This window comes from Macrobrachium rosenbergii, chromosome 3 (genome assembly GCF_040412425.1).
Source record: "Macrobrachium rosenbergii isolate ZJJX-2024 chromosome 3, ASM4041242v1, whole genome shotgun sequence".
NCBI lineage: Eukaryota > Metazoa > Arthropoda > Malacostraca > Decapoda > Palaemonidae > Macrobrachium > Macrobrachium rosenbergii.
Genome location: NC_089743.1, coordinates 34036198 through 34054327, shown reverse-complemented (window position 1 = coordinate 34054327; position 18130 = coordinate 34036198). Strand labels below are relative to the sequence as shown.

Sequence of the window (18130 nt, the reverse complement as noted above, 5' to 3'; positions counted from 1 at the left end):
AAATTACAGAATCCTAACTGTACTTAAAGTGCTTATGGTTATTACGTGCTACCTCCTATAATCGTGATGTTTTAGACCTAGTCAAATGGTACAATTCTGTGGTATTCCCTAGCCTAACCTATCCTAACACTACCGTAGCACCCACGCAGGGGACAATGAACTAGCTAAATTACAAGGTTTTCTGCAATACAATTGGTAATTACTGGTTAATACATGAGGTTTGCCTCATATGATAAATGCTTGCCTCACTGAGGTCTTAGGCCATGCATGTCATGAGTGTAGTGGCTCTGTTCACCATAGTTTAGATTGTCTGATTTTAGTTACACTATACTTACGTGATTACTGCGGCTGGATGGAAGGTGTAAGTGATAAGGTTACTATTCTGAAGTACACAATCGGGTCTAGGCTACTGCATGAGAAAGAGATCACACTGGCTACCTCCTCTGGGCAAGGGGCCAGGATCACTCTTAAGATGGTAAGGGCACTAGTGCCAGGATGAGCTCATGGCTCTGCAACTCCTGGACTCTTCTGCCCCTTCTTCTTCTTCTTCTTCAGGTTCCTCCAAGGACTATCTGTGTCAGACCTAGGAGGTAATGAGGGCACTGACTCTGGGAAAGGCCAGAATGGCTAGCGGGCGTGAAGTCTGGTAACTTCATAAGCTACAGGAGGGCTCCCTACTCCGACTGCTGCGACAACCGGAGCGAGAGCGGTCTCGACCTCTGCGTCCAAGGAGGCCAGTTCCTGGTCTCCCAGAGGTGCAACAGTTTGGTCCACCAGGGGTTCATCCTCTGGGGACTGGTTTGGTGAAGTAGTGCTGTGGGGAATCCTGAATCTCCCGGAGGAGGATCCGCCTCATGATCTGGGCCAGGCACAGGGTCCTCTTTAATTCGTGGCTCAACGTCCGTGCTGGACGGAGTGTGGCACTGTTCAGTGCTCGCAAGTGGCACTGGCAGCGGTTGAGGGTCAGGCATGCCTGACCAGGGGTCCGGAGGTGCAATACCTTGCGGATGGCTTAGAATTTGGCTGTGGCAGAGATTCCTGCCCCAGCTGGAGATCAGAGCCTCTCAGAGAGTCTTACTCAGGGACGTCCGCTGGGCGTTGCTTGCTTGGGCAGCCCTCCCAATTTGTGGAGTGGCCTGTCAGCTGGCACATCCTACAGCGGTACTGCTCCTCCTGAACGTCTCTTCGGGGAGAGGGAGGACCTCTTTGTTGGCCGCCCCTTCACAAATGGAGAGGGCTAGGCCGAGAACGGTTTAGTGTGTGCCCCTTCTGCTGACCACTTGGGTCGGCAGAAGGTGGGTTTTTGTCCTACAGTCTGAGCCTCCGTGGAGGAGGTAGCGTGGCTGTGAAGTGGCGTTGGAGAAGGGCTTCCCAGAGAAGGTCCCGACCCAACAGGAAGTCCCTCTGGGCCAAATTCCACCCACCACGCCAAGGCGGTGAGACAGCGTGCCCCAAGGTGTGGTGACCTGGAGCTTGACCGTGGGAACGGTAATGTTGTGGCCCTCTATCCACTTCATCTCCCACCGGGTTTTCTTGCCAACTGTGGCACCGGCTGGCAGTTGGGCCCTGGAGATTAGGCTAACATCTGCCGCAGTGTCTACTATGACCGAAAGGGTTACGGGCAGGCTAGAGCCCTTAAGGGGGCCCACCAAGATGAACTGGGTCTCCAGTCTCTCGGGGTAAAGGATCTTTTTCGGCCCAGCTGCAGAGAATGAGGTGCTAATGAGGTTGATGAACTTGCTGGTGGGGACATGATGTGGACAGGCCAGATGTCCAGCACTGTAGTGGCCGGCAGCACCACAGGATTTGCACTGGCCCTTTGTAGGGGCTCAGTGGCCTGCCCTAACTGTTGGTGGAGAGGGTTGAGTGGATGAAGAGGGAGAGGATTTCTGGCTGGTAGTAGGAGGCTGCTTGTTAGTGCCTAGCTTGTATCGGCACTCAGCCTCAGCGTGCCCCACCCTCTTAGAGTAGATGCACGTAGGCTTGCTCGCCAGTCCATTCTTCGGGCGAGTTGAGCCTGAGAGGTACCCGGGTGGCACTATGCGCCATTGAGATGTGCTTTGTGACTGGTTGAAGGTTTCCCATGAATCGGCCATGCGGCAGCCTTCCTTAAGGGTGGTGGGCTGCTTGTCATTTAGATATACAGCAAGGGACCCAGGCACACATTGGTAAAGGTCTTCTGGCATGGTCCAATTGAAGAGGTCCTCAAACGTTGTGCAAGACAAGGAGTCGAACCAGAAGGTACCAGACTGGGTCTTGTGACAGGCCCATTCAGTCCAGGACCAGCTGACTTCCTTGGCAAGGTCTCTCTCTCTCTCTCTCTCTCTCTCGGTACTTTGATATCTGCTTTGATCTCTCTCTCTCTGATATCTGCTTTCTCTCTGGTACTTTATCTCTCTCTCTCTCTCTTGCTTGGTACTTTGATATCTGCTCTCTCTCTCTCTCTCTCTCTCTCTCTCTCTCTCTCTCTCTCTCTTGCTTGGTACTTTGATATCTGCTTTGATTATCTTTCTCTCTCTCTCTCTCTCTCTCTCTCTCTCTCTCTCTCTCTCTCTCTACTTTGATATCTGCTTTGATTATGAGTTTCTCTCTCTCTCTCTCTCTCGGTACTTTGATATCTGCTTTGATTATGAGTTCTCTCTCTCTCTCTCTCTCTCTCTCTCTCTCTCTCTCTCTCTCTCTCTCTCTCTCTCTCTCTCTCTCTCTGTACTGTAATGTGAAATATGAATTACAATAAGGTATTAAGCTAACTTTTAAATGGAATTACAGTGCTTTAGGAACATGATTCTGTCATATTTAGGGTTTAAACTCAAGAAATAAGCATTTACTATGTGTACAGGCAGTTCCCACTTATCGGCGGAGGTTCCATTCCCAAAGGCGTGACGATAATCGAAAATTGCCGATAACTGGAAATCGATGGATATCCGTACATATCACCGTCAATAAGCAGATATCGGTGCCAATAAGTGGATATCAGCACCAAAAATCCAGTTATTGTCATCGCTAAACAAGCCCCATAAAACTGGACCTCCAATAACTGGGGACTGCCTTTATTAGCATTTTTAGTGACCGTACCAAACTTGCGTGAATCTCGCCTTACACAAGGGGTTCTGGAACCAAACCTCATATAAGTTCTAGGTATTACTATATATATATATATATATATATATATATATATATATATATATATATATATATATATATATATATATATATATATATATATATATATATATATATATATATATATATATATATATATATATATATATTATTGTAGGTCACGGTTTTTGACTTTATTTCCAAGCCATTGTCAATGGTGAAAAATAAAAACCGGTCAGGAACACTCGCTTCTTATTTTTCACCTGTGTAATGTGATAAAATGAATCATGTACAAAAGTGATAGTAATCATATATATATATATATATATATATATATATATATATAGCCATTGTCAATATATATTGAAATAAAGTCCCCGGTTAAACCGGTCAGGTTACCTTTTCAAATATATTCATCAGAAATTATTTTATTTTTCACCATGTTCCGGGTTAATGTGTGATAAATGAATCATGTACAAAAGTGCAGAATAATCATAATTTGAAGGTTTTTTTAAAATATAATAATGCATTTACATATATATACCCAGAGCATTAAAATAGGTTTCTTATGATTTTTATTTTATGTTATATATATTTTCGGTTATATAGCGCAAGAATATATAGAACCGGGGTATATATATATATATATATGTATATATATATATATATATATATATATATATATATATATATATATATATATATATATATATATATATATATATATATATATATATATATATATATATATATATATATAGATAGATAGATAGATAGATAGATAGATAGATAGATAGATAGATATATATATATATATATATATATATATATATATATATATATATATATATATATATATATATATATATATATATATATATATATATATATATATATATATATATATATATATATATATATATATATATATATATATATATATTATATATATATATATTATATATATATATATATATATATATATATATATATATATATATATATATATATATATATATATATATATATATATATATATATATGTACACAGGTTGACCATCACTAATCCGGCATCATTGGGACCTAGAGGGTGCCGGATTAGCCATTTTGCCGGATTACCCATTTATTAGGCTAGAATACACGAAACACAGTAGCTAAGCACCTCATCCCAGAATTAAAATATCCCATAAATCACTACAAGTTGGTTAATAAAGAAAAGACAATTATCAAATACAGGTAGTGCTCGAGTTACGATAATTCGACTTACAATATTTCGAGTTTACGATGGGGTTAGCAATTAATACTGATACGAAAATATTTAGGAAATATTTTTAGATTTCGCGCAGGCGTAGGCAGCAGAGAGACCAACTTACAATAGACCAACTTCTTTTCCTCCATCTCTTTATTCCATCTGCTAGTTAAAAAAGTAAAAGAGAATGATAAAAGTATTGTTAGTAACGTTATACTCTTGCATAAATGCGTACAGCCATAAACAACCGAACAGGAAACTGTTGTTTTGCTAATAATCGTATCGGATAACAACTGTTGTGCTTGTATTTCAACCATCGTACGGTAATACACAATTACTGTAGTTATGTTACAAATGACGTTAAGTACTGTACAACAGGACTGATATATTTTTTACACTACCCTTGTTCGCTTTGGAGAAAAGATCGTCAGGGAAATATACTGCTACAGTAACTTTAAGCTGCAAGTTGTAGCTGAAGCTGAGAAAACAACATTCAAGCTGCTAATGACTATAAATTATCGTGCATCGGCAACATGGATGAAACTCGACCGTAAATAAAACTGGAGAGAATGTATTTTAATCAAAACTACTGGGCATGAAAGAATACAAATTACTACTGTTTTCACGCCAATAAAAGATAAATACGTAAAGCTCGTCTTAAGATGAAATTAAATGAAAATAGCGAACAGAATCTTGATTTTTTTTACTAAAAAAAAAAGATGCCCCCAAAACGGTCAGCCGCGATTCCCGCAAACGTCATATATTAACGAAAAAATAGCTAAATTAATTTCACAATGAGACCTATTTAAGTTATATTTCGACTTAAAAACACTTCGTATAACGAAAAATATCCTTGTCCCAAATAAATAAAGTATCCATATTCATTTACGCTAACTAGAAGCAAGAAAAGCGCTTTGAACTTGGTTAAATGTGGCGAAATACAGTACGTAAACACCGTGATATCGATTCCCAAAACAAAATATTGTTTGCAATTTATAATACGAAAGCAATATGAGAATATACGCAATTGGAAACGGTGTAGTAAAGCATAACTTTTTAAAAGATCCATGAAAAAGATGCACATTCGTTATGTTGATGTTTGTATAATACTGTTAATATGTGGATAGAGTTCAGTATAATGTAGGCTAGGCTACCAGTTTGTTGATGCAGCACACTGCGCCACCAAATCGAAGCGGCCGGCGAGCGAGTTAGCACAGCGACCCAGGAAATTTGAAAATTAGTGCGGAAACATTAGAAATTACTCTAGCCGAAATTTGTGCCGGATTACTGATTGTTCCAGACTACTGATTGCTGGATTAATGATGGTCATACATATACAGTATATATATAATTATATTTATTTATTTTTTGTTTTGTTTCTTATTTTAATTTATTACAGCATCAGTACCCTAGAGGTTGTGATGCCAGTTTTAGTAGCCATAATCAATCGATCAATCCCTTCATCCTCGCAGATGTGACAACGGTGCATGAGTTGGCCAAATGCCCATTACTCGTCAAGTGTATGAAAGAAGGAACTCAATTGAAATTCCCATGCCTTTTCATCATGGAAAGCAGGTGGTTTGAGAACTCTCAGTGACTACCAAAAATATGTTTTTCCTATGTCAAAACATATCTTTTGATAGAGTGGGCATGTTTGTTCTCAAAGGAGCACACAAAAGAAACTGACAGGTGATTAAATGGCTGAGCTCCTGATTAAGTAATCCCAATGACACAGACATAAAAATGCTCCTTGGTAAAGTCACATTGGTTATTATCTGTCAGTCATTCAGGATACTCATTAGGGTTTAACAATAAAGGACAGGAACAAACAAGATCCTATATAGTAAACCCCCCGTATTCGCGTTCTCATGATTCGCGGACTCACGCATTCTCGGGTTTCTCTGTGGAACATATCTAGCCATCATTCGTGGAAAATTCGCCCATTCGCGGTATTTTTCACTGAGAAATATTCACATGTTACTGTATTTTCATATAATTTTCATGAATAAATGCACTTTTTGTGATAAAACTATTAAAATACTCAGGTATATGCATTTTTACAGGGTTTTTCTGTGTTTAAACTATCAAAATGGGCAGTTCTAAGTGTTTTTAGAGGGGTTTTAAGTATTCGCGGATTTTAGCTATTTGCTTGGGGGGTGTGGGACGCATCCCCCGTGAATATGGGGGGTTCCCTGTACGTGTGTTTTCTATGTGGTTCTAAAGTGACTTATCTAATTATGCTGGATTGAGATATAGGGTTATTGCATCCCCTCTATGGCAATACAGTAGTCCATCAGTTACCTGGATTAATAGAGCCAAAGATCTGTCAGATAATAGCAAAATTAGAATAATGGCAAGTAAAAAAAACTCAAGGGATGTTCCAGGGCAACTCTCTACCCTTCGTCACCTAACCTTGTCAATACCGCTTAAGTATAAACACTCAGTATGTTTATAAACAACAGCCATCATACTTTTAACTGAAAACCTATGCAAATGGCAATTATCTACCTTTTTTCCCATATTTGTAACAAAATTACTGCATAAATACACTTTGGAAAAATGCAGCCCCTTCTTTTCTCTCCCTAGTAAATAACACAGTTCAGTAGACGGGTGACCTGTCTGTGTTTACTCACAGCCTACCATGGTTTTATGACCGTTAATGTATGTTTATAGAGCAACTTCCATATCAGTTGTTACCATATTGTTTTACCCTTCATGAGAGTTCTGATTTATTAACCCTTAAACGCCCACTGTACGTATCATACGTTGACTAAAATTGTCTGTTGGGTGCTGAGTGGACGTACCGTACGTCGGCTAAAAAAAATTTCAACCTTCGGTCAACTTTGACTCGACCGAAATGGGCGAAAAACGCAATTTTAAGCTAAAACTCTTACATTCTAGTAATATTCAATCATTTACCTTCATTTTGCAACAAATTGGAAGTCTCTAGCACAATATTTCGATTTATGGTGAATTTTTGAAAAAAACTTTTTCCTTGCGCCTGCGCGGTAGCTCAGCCGAAAATTTCAGAAATTCTTTCGTCATTTTGTCGTAAGTTTTGCACTGTTTTATATTAGCCTTTACATAAAGTTTTATATATGAAAATGTGCGCAATTTCATGTAAAACACAGCAACATACAACCCATGGTTGTAGCTTTTATCAGTTTGGAAATATTTTCATATAAATCACGATAACTGCCAAAATTTCAACCTTCGTCAACTTTGACTCGACCAAAATGGTAAAAACGCAATTGTAAGCTAAAACTCTTACATTCTAGTAATATTTAATCATTTACCTTCATTTTGCAACAAATTGGAAGTCTCTAGCACAATATTTCGATTTATGGTGAATTTTTTAAAAAAACTTTTTCCTTACGTCCACGCCAGAAATTCTTTCGTCACGTTGTCGTAATGTTTGCACCGTTTTATATTAGTCGTTACATAAAGTTTTATATATGGAAATGTGTGCAATTTCATGTAGAATACAACAGAAAATAACTCATGGTTGTAGCTTTTATCAGTTTTGAAATATTTTCATATAAATCACAATAACTGCCAAAATTTCAACCTTCGGTCAACTTTAACTCGACCGAAATGGTAAAAAAATGCAATTATCAGCTAAAAGTCTTACATTCTAGTAATATTCAATCATGTACCTTCATTTTGCAACAAACTGGAAGTCTCTAGCACAATATTTCGGTTTATGGTGAATTTCTGAAAAAAAAACTTTTTCCTTACGCTCTGCGCTACAGGGTTTAAAGTTCTAACATCTCAGAAATTCTTTTCGTCACGTTGTCGTAATGTTTGCATCGTTTTACATTAGTCGTTACATAAACTTTTGTATATGAAAATGTGCGCAATTTCATGTAGAATACAACAGAAAATAGCCTCATGGTTGTAGCTTTTATCAGTTTTGAAATATTTTCACATAAATCACGATAACTGCCAAAATTTCAACCTTCGGTCAACTTTAACTCGACCGAAATGGTAAAAACGCAATTGTAAGCTGAAACTCTTACATTCTAGTAATATTCAATCATTTACCTTCATTTTGCAATAAATTAGAAGTCTCTAGCACAATATTTCGATTTATGGTGAATTTTTGAAAAAACATTTTCCTTACGTCCGCGTGGTAACTCGGCCGAACATCTCAGAAATTCTTTCGTCACGTCATAATGTTTGCACCATTTTATATTAGTCGTTACATAAAGTTTTATATATGAAAATGCGTGCAATTTAATGTACAATACAACAGAAAATAACTCATGGTTGTAGCTTTTATCAGTTTTGAAATATTTTCATATAAATCACGATAAATAGAAAAAATTCTACTTTCGGTCAACTTTAACTCGACCGAAATGGTCGAAAACTACAATTGTAAGCTAAAACACTTACAGTCTAGTAATATTCAATCAACTAGCTTCATTTTTCAACAAACGGGAAGTCTCTAGCACAATATTTCGATTTATGGTGAATTTTTTAAAAACATTTTTTACGTCCCGCGTGTTACTTAATTCATGCATCATTTTGTGATAATATTTTCTCTGTGTTGCTTTGATCGTTTTACAATTTGTTATATACCAAAATCATCGCAATTTAGTGTACAATACAAAGGAAAAAATAACCGTTAGCTTTAACCATTTTGCTCACAGCACGCATTTGGATAAAATTTATATGAAAATTTTTTTTGCGCTGTCATATATTTCAATATTTATATATGATAATGATATTTTTTTCATTTCTGATGGTTTCATACTAAACTTCAGGCAATGACAAAAAAAGGAGCCAAAATGAACTCTTAATCTTGAAAACTAAGCGTGCTGTGATTTTTTTAAAAACTTTTTTTCCGCTTCTTCAGGGCGCTTAAAAAAAATGCCGCGGCATACGGGAGACGTTTTTGTAAATAGAGGCTCGGCGTTTAAGGGTTAACAAACGACTGTGGTATTTATATGGATTGCTGACCAATCAGTGTCCAGGAAAATTACATAGTAACTAACAGACCAATAGTGCACATGCATTTGATTTTAGACTTTGTGTCCTCTGAATATATGAAAACCAGGTGTGTTGTGGAAGTGTTGCTATCCTAGGAGCTGGCTCAACTTGTTGCTAAGGAATGAGACGTGGGAAGTCGCAGTTTGCGTGCAGGTGTGCTGCAGGTGGCAACAGACTGTCGGCAAAGTGTGTGAAACTTCCAGGGCACATATAAAAAACCAATCTTCCTGCCATTTGTAATGTTTACATTCTCAGCTGATTGAGCCTACTACCAAAAGAATTAAGAACAAATTTTGTACTGGCTGAAAGAAACGAATTTAGTAATGGAATTTATTTTTATTTTTGTACATAAATGTAAAATGGGGTATGCAAAGGCAAATTAACATACTTTATGGTAAGGTAAAATCCCTCAAAATTGCAAAACGGCTGTTTCCACGAACATATGTTCATTCCCGTTCTATCTCTCTCTCTCTAACATATCCTTTAATAAAACATGAATTACTGTATCATAAACTTGAAAACATGAAATTAAAACTGCCATTGAATGAGTATGTGCATATGTGTGTACTTGTTACCTTTTTTTTTTTTTTTTTTTGCTTTGCTTAATGTACTGTACTGTTTTTATTACAAGTTGAGTTGCTCTAAGTAAGATTATCACACATATAACAGTACATGAGAGAATATTTTATCACTTAATATTTCATTTCTAATCACCGTAAAAATATTTAAAATGCGAATTTCATATGTAGGCAAGACTAAACCAAAGAGGCTGTACCAAGTTCGTCTATGGCATGGAATGAATGTGTGCATAGGTACATACCTTACGCACATAATTGCATTTATCTTTTGGTTTGTAAAACAAAAACAAAAAAAAGAGAAAATACAGCAAAATTATGAACAAGAATACTGTAGCATAAAGTATAAACAAGATAGTGTAAGAGTGTGTGTTACTGTAATAGGCTTTACTGTAAATATACCTCTCTCTCTCTCTCTCTCTCTCTCTCTCTCTCTCTCTCTCTCTCTCTCTCTCTCTCTCTCTCTCTCTCTCTCTCTCTCTCTCTCTCTCTCTCTCTCTCTCTCTCTCTCTCTCTCTCTCTCTTTAATAGAATGATGAATTAACAGAATGTGAATTACACTGTACTATATCATAAACATAAGAATACGAACCAAAGAAGCTCTATCAAGTCAGGTCTACCTATCCCTCTTCACCCAGCCAGCATTGCATCCCCACCCCCTCCCAGCCATAGAAAATGCTTCCAACTCCACCCACCTTCCAAAACCACACCTCTGAGCCTTCCTTCACCCTGCCTCACTGCCCCTCCTCTTCGATGACACCAAGCCATGTGACCCCCCCCCCACCACCACCACCATCAAGGAAACTTCTTGAGGCCTTCCCCACCCCCCAAAACCCTTTCTCGGTCAGTCCAACTGTAGGCAGCGTTACCAACATTTTCTTGAGGCTACACAGCATTGCCAACCATCAGAGGGTGGGTTTTTCAAATTTAAAAAAATTTATTTATAGCATATATCTCTGTTACCTTGATCCTTGGTCTGGTTGTGTTGGATAATGTCGAGTTTTGGGTAATGGCAATCTGGATAATTGAGGAATTACTGTATCTCAAGAATTACCATGGCATCAAGAAGGCCCTTTGTTTTCTACTACAGCATCTATGGGGCCAGGGATTATCATAGCACCTACCAGCACAGAGTAGTCAAATTCATTTGATGTCATGGCAGCAGTGTTCAAGGAGCACTGCCTCTGATGACCATCTTGTAAACTTGGAGACTTCGATGAAAGAAATGCATTCAGGGATGCACCCACTCCTTGGATGTCATGTGGAGCAGGAAAGGGGTTGGATTCTGCTTTCCAATTCTCAGCTTGTACAGAGAAAGTGGCTTGTTTGTGATAAGGTGTAAGAAAAAAAAGGACTATTTGGGTTGTTTGATGTGACATCTGGGCAAACCTGTATTGCTTGGACTGGGCATAATGTCTTATATGTAATTCTGAGTTCCCATAGAAGAATAGGGGGTTTCTTCTTCAAAGGGTCCTTATTCTTGGCCAGAAATGACAAGCCAAGAGACAAAGTGATGGCTAGGTGTGTGCAAGATGAAATGTTGTCTTTGTCAAAGAGAGCCTGGATGCCAAGATAGTTAAGAAGACCACCTTTTGGAGTGTCAAGTTACAGTTGCATTAGGGCAGGTCAATTGAGATGACAGGGGTCAAAGACCCTTATTCAGGGCCCAAGTAATGGGAAGTCTCACAGGAGCTAGTCTTTGCCAGGCAGAGGACTGGAGAAGGGAATAAAAAACTTTTATAATTATATTAATGCCACACCCATAAAGCACAGGCTTCGATAACACAGCCGTGTTTGATATAACTGTAATAACAACAAGGTGCTTGTCCTCAAACAGGTAGTTCAGAAAATGTAACCATTTCAACCAAGGCTCAACTGGTTCTAAGTGTAGAGATATAATCCAACCAAACTTTCCATACAGACTGGTATTGCTGGATAGGTAAAGTCCGTAGTTCTGCACCCAGTACCTAGCAATGTTAGGAGGATAATCTTCACTGTGGACTAGATTTTAAAATCCATAAGTGAAGGCCAAGGTTAGGGAAGCAGATGTGTAGACAACTCTTGATTTTCCTGCTTGGGATATAGTTCTTACCATGAATAACACTCCCATCCAATTTTATCCAGAAGTCAAACTCTTAGGCCTATATTTTGACAATCATTTGAACTGGAAGGCCCATGTAAGACATACCAAAGCAAAGGCCTTAAAATCTTTAAATGTATTAAAAAATTAGCTCACACTTCATGGGGTGCTGACAGAGATATTTTATTGAAACTTTATAAGGCTACAGTTCTACCAATATTAGAATATGGCAGTCCAATTTATAGTTCTGCTAGTGAGACTATTCTCAAAATGCTAGATCCAGTACATCACCTTGGGATTCGGGTAGCCACCGGAGCATTCAAATCACCAGTCCAATCCTTGATTGTAGAGAGTGGAGAAATGCCACTATCTTATAAGTTCAAAATAACAATGATGTGCAGAGGTTTAAAAATTATAAATAGTCCAGCAAAAACCAAAGATTTATTTAAAAACCAGATTGTTTCTGGAATACAAAAATTACCCCATCCTTCCCTATTAGAGCTAATAGATTATTTATTAACAATGATCTCTATAATATTAGATTTTACAATTTTAACAAAATAATGCCTCCATGGATGATAAGTGCTCCCAGATATGTAACAAACTATGTACAATACCAGTTAATAAATTGAATAACCCACTTTCTATGAAACTGTATGCTCTGGAACATATCAAGGTACACAGTAATAATCATTTATATACTGATGGTTCCAAAAGATGATATGGGAGTTGGACTCACTGTTTACGGAAACAATATAAAAAGCCAAGCCTCTTTACATAACAAAGCATCAGTGTTCACTGCTGAATTACTAGCAATAAAAACAGCATTAACAACTATATATGAAAACCAGTTTAATGAAGTAACCATCTTTAGCGATTCACTAAGTTCAATAAATGCAATAAACTCTTATACTCCAAAAAATCAAATTATAAATGAAATTAGACATACATTACATGAAATGAAAATGCAAAAGATATCTGTTACTCTATGTTGATACCATCTCACATAGGATTAGAAGGCAATGAAAAAGCTGACACCTATGCAAAAGAGGCTAGAACACTGCCAATATCAGCAGAATTATTACCATTAGAAGACTATACTAGATACAGTAAAGCGGTGATTAAGAAGAAATGGCAAAATAACTGGAGGGAAAGCAGCCTTAACAATAAATTAAGAGAAATAAAAGAAACTGTAGACCCGTGGCCATCATCCTATCAGAATTGCCGCAGGTTTTCAGTAATGTTGACACGGCTAAGAATTGGTCACACTAAACTGACACATGGTTACCTGATGAGTAACCCCCATGCCCTTATACCTTTATGTTAAATATGTAATATACAAATAACAGTAAAGCATATTTTAAAGGTATGTCCAAAATATAGAATCCAAAGAGACATTTTATTTAGAAGATATTCCTTTAAAGATATACTGTCAGAAAATGACAAATTTTCACTTTTTAATATTTTAAAATTCCTTAAATTTAATCATTTATACGATAAAATATAAGATTCATAGAATAATTTATAATATATTCCTAATTCACTTAATTAGTTCTTAGATAAACATATGTCGCTAGGTTTAATTAAATTATTAGGGTTTAAATAGCTTGTCTAATCCTTCGGGCCAGCCCTAGGAGAGTTAATATTAACTCAGTGGTCTGGTTAAACTAACGTTAAAAAAAAAAAAAAAAAGAACAGTGGACAGCATTAGGATTGACTTTCTTGCGTAATGTTGAAGAAGTAAGAACCAATGACTCAGACTAATATGATGCCAATTTGTTCCAGTCTTGTAGAAATGCATCTCTTGCTAATGACTGACTTTCCAGGTTTGAAGACACATACTGTGGAAGTTGATAGTTTTTGTTCATGGAAAACAGGTGCACTTATGGTTGGGGAAGCATGTTATCAATTATTTGATGGGAGGGTTTGTCTAACATTCAATTGCTTGAGGCTGCCACCCATCTCAGGAGGAAGTCTTATTATATGGCTTCCCAAACCTGTCAAGGAAGCATCCTTGTGTATTACTACCCACATGGAGGCACCATCTTGGAAGGGGTTTTCTCCTTCGATGACTGCTTCTTAAGCTCCTTGTTCCTTTTCCTTTTCCTTTTCCAATCTTCCTCCAGTTGCTGCTTCTTCCTTGGAAGCTTTTACCCCTTCCCATTCTTCCATAGCTTCATCTTTGAAAGTTTCATGAGAGGGGTCAAGAGATAATTATCTCTCTTTTTGCCCTAACTCTCTTTTCGGGTTTCCCTCCATGTGAAGGAGGAAGCAGCTCCATCTTGTTCTATTTCAGGATCAGAGGCTCAGAAGATGGCTGGCATCTGGGCTTCTCTATCCCTTCCAGGAGTACCAGCCTTTGAAGGCCTGTTAGCCCATTTTCTATCTTGCGTTCATGTGTCAACTGCCTCGACAGCCATGCTGCTTTCCCCTTAGCTGTACCAGGAGCTTCGGTTCCAGTGTTGCCACATCAGCCTTTGGTGTACCCTGCCCAGCATCGTGAGATGGTGGCTGCAGTGGCTACTCCTGCTGTCGTTCCCAGCTCATCCAACTTGACAGTTCCCAATTCAGCGGCTATCCTTGCTCCTCTACAGAGACCTTCAGTTCCTGTTAAGAGTTTCGGACCATCTCCAGTGGTGGCGACTTCTACTCCTGCTCCATCCTCTGATGCTCTCGTTTGAGCAATGGTTGGCAGAGTTGACATCATTTTCTGAGAGAAGTACAGCCAGCCCCCGCCTATTTGCGGTTCAGGATTTGCAGCTTCACCTATTCGCAGATTTTTCTGTGGAACTTATCACCGAATTATTCACAAAAAATTTGGTAATTTACAGAATTTTTTTTTTGTTGAGAAATATTCACAAATAATTGTATTTTCATGTTATTTTCATGACTAAATACATTTTTTATGATAAAAAAAGATTTTAAAGTTTCAAACAGTAATATTAATGTAAACAGCAAACGATCAATAAAATGTATTCTTTTTTCAGTGCAAATTAAATAGTAAGGTACTGTATACAGTACTTATCCTGCCAGTGTTTCCCCATGTACTGTACAAAGAAAACAGGACTGCTTCAATACTGTATGATAGAAAATGGATTTACCTGTACTTGAAAACAGGGGTAACTTGAACAGTTTTCAAACTTAGCTGTAAACCATATATTCTTAAAGGTAATGTTTTAAGATGACTTTGAAATATTAAAGTGTTTTAGATAATAGTTTAAGGTATATTCTGTGTAGGATGATAGTTTAAGGTATGAGAGAAATTGGACATACTTGAAAATAGAGGTAACTTGAATAGTTTTCACACTTAGCTGTGGGCCATATATTTAATAGTAATAATGTAACATGACTTTGAAATTATATTAAAGTGATTTAAATGATAATTTAAGATATATTCTGTGTAGGATGATAGTTTATGGTGTGCATTTGGTGTCTGAATTATTAAAATAAGCAGTTATAAATGTTTTTAGTGGGCGTCTGGTTTTTGAACTAATTAAATGGCCAGTTTTAAATATTTTAAGAGGGATTTTAGCTATTCGTGGGTGTTCCTATCCCCCGCGAATACTGGGGGTTGACAGTAAGGCTGTGTTATAAAAAGTGTCGCACATCTCCATTTCAGCCTTCTCCTTCATCATATTCCTCATCTTTGTCATCTTCGTTTCCCATCCAGCCCTCCCCCGTTAGATGTTGGAGGGCTTAACATCAACTCCCTTTGTAAAGCCTAAGAGTAAAATAATTCATCTTCATAAACATGAGCCTGATGTTCATAATTAGACAATAAGTTGGCAATAGTGGTATGACAGTATCATTCATACAAAAAAAGCAAATATAGCATAGCAAAAACACCTGCAGCAGACAAGCTGTTGGGTTACTATGCAGCGATTTATGTTAGACAAGGATAAGCAAGTATCAGTCCTGTTTGTTTCAACATCTATGTTTAGCACACTGAAAAGATTTTTCTGTTAGGTTAAGTATTTTTATTTTTCCAGACTTGGACATATCCAATAAGTAATGAAGTCTGAATGCTGAAGGCCATTAAGTTGAGGTGTCAGTATATACTGTACAATGTAAAGAAGAGTTTAGGGCTGGAAGAAAGAGAGAATTTTTGGCTGCTAAAAGCCTGTCATTGATTTTCAGTCACATGACTCCTTAGTTCTTGAAGATGGAGTGACTTCTTAGTTCTTGAAGATGGAGTTAGAAAGCTAAATATCCTTTGCCTTATTAATCTTCAAATTCCAAGCTGTAACCAGACTCTCACATTTGACAGCACATTCTTATATACAGTAGTAGCTCCCAGAACCCCATTATTAACAACTATGTATTCATCTTCCAAGGTAGCAGCTGAAATTTTCTGCACTGAAAGAAACATGTTTCTAGATCCCCTTTGTCTTATGTTCATTCAGTTTTGCAAAAAGAAGCTGATACCTCTTGTTAGCATTTAAGTCTGTATGCTGAGTCTAGCAACATCAGTCACATCACTCTTCTGAACCTTGAGCAAAATATTCCATTTTTAATAACGTTCCACAAATCTACCCCCATGAGATTGTCCAATTGAAAGCAGCTGCTGTAATATTGAAACTTTTCAAAATCACCAATGTCTTCTGATCTGTAATGTCATCTGCCATGTCCCCTGGGCTTTACGATACAATCTCATTTTGCTGCCGAACTTCTCAGTTCAAGAGGTCCTTTATTTCTTGCACCGTTGGACTGTAGAACAGTCTCCCTAAGGATGTCTTACAGTTGGAACTTCAGAGGTTCAAGTGAAGATGCAATGCATTATTACCCTAATACAGCTCTCCTTGTATTTTAATCATTTACTTTCATTTTTATCAATTTATTTGTTAATTTGGTAATTTATTTTGTAATTTTTTAATTAGTGATCCCTTCCTTCAGTATTTCCCATAACCTTCTGTTTCTTCTTTCTGATGAACACCAAGTTCTTTGGAAGCTTGAATTTCAAGTCAGTGGCCCTTGTGGGCTTGTTCCATGTGAATAAGGTTCACCTTCTAAATAAGAAAAAGGCTTTGGTAGCATAACGTTGTAGTGTGAATACTGCCTTGATCCCTAGTCTTCACAAGACATTATCTAGTAATAAACCAATGTGAATACAATCTTGGCATAGTTGAAGTTCATAAATTAGAATTTTTCATTGGCTGGAGCAGTTACTTCTCAGAACACCTGCTTAAAGATGCACCGTCTCCGTTGAACCATGCTTTATGTAAATAATAATGATGACATGGCAACTTGATTTTGCAGTCTTCTAAGACCAGCAGTTATCAGGCTTCATACTAGAATAGAAGGCCAGAGACAAGGACCGGAATATTTGTGGAAGAGGGCACAAAAACAGACTAACTTCATGAAAATTGTACATCTTAGCCAAAACAAGACCCTCTTCCTTTAGCACTCATTAAGCATGTCATAGATATTACATGCATCTTCATGAGCTGTGCTATCAAATTCTCTCAAACTTTTGTCAGGCCATGTGACCTTGTAACATCCACAAGCACTTATGGGATGCTTTCAGCTTAACAGTGCCCAATTCCCCAGGAAGTATATTGTCGGCATTCTTCATTTTAGCACCTCTGACCCCTTTCCCTTTCTCATGTTACTATAACATATTTTATCAAGTTTCACATCTTTAGCCTAGCCCATTGATTTCATTTGTACTGTACTAAATAATTACCTGCCCAATGAACATCAGGCATATGCATCTTTTGGTATTGTGCAAAACTCACCTTTGTGCCTTTTGAAATTAGGAATGGTTTGGCCAGCATATGCATATACTTTAGCAAGAAGCATTGTAAGCTGATCTTTTCCAACTTGTATATCTAAGATTTTTAGCTCTTTCTTTATAGACAAGCTTACATGTTTACACTTTAGGGCCATTGCTACTAGACAAATACAACAGTAATGAAAGTGCAATACATGGTAACTGGAAGTCACCCCAGTGATTTGCTGCTCCAGAAAAGTGTAATCTTTGAGAATGGTATTGTTTAAAACATATGGGAATGTACGATGGAACAACTATGGCAGACACAAATTAAAGACGATTGAGCCTAGTATGGTAGATTCTTATGTTAATAATATTTGTATATTTTAATGTTTTATATGATTTTCGATAAATACAGCGAT

At 37.5% G+C, this 18130-nt stretch overlaps 1 protein-coding gene across 1 annotated transcript in view; it reads left to right on the top strand.

Annotated features, from left to right (window-relative positions):
• Nucleotides 1–18130, top strand: part of Scsalpha1 (Succinyl-coenzyme A synthetase alpha subunit 1) — an 83860-nt gene that overhangs the window by 19614 nt on the left and 46116 nt on the right. The gene's annotated exons all lie outside the window — the stretch shown is intronic.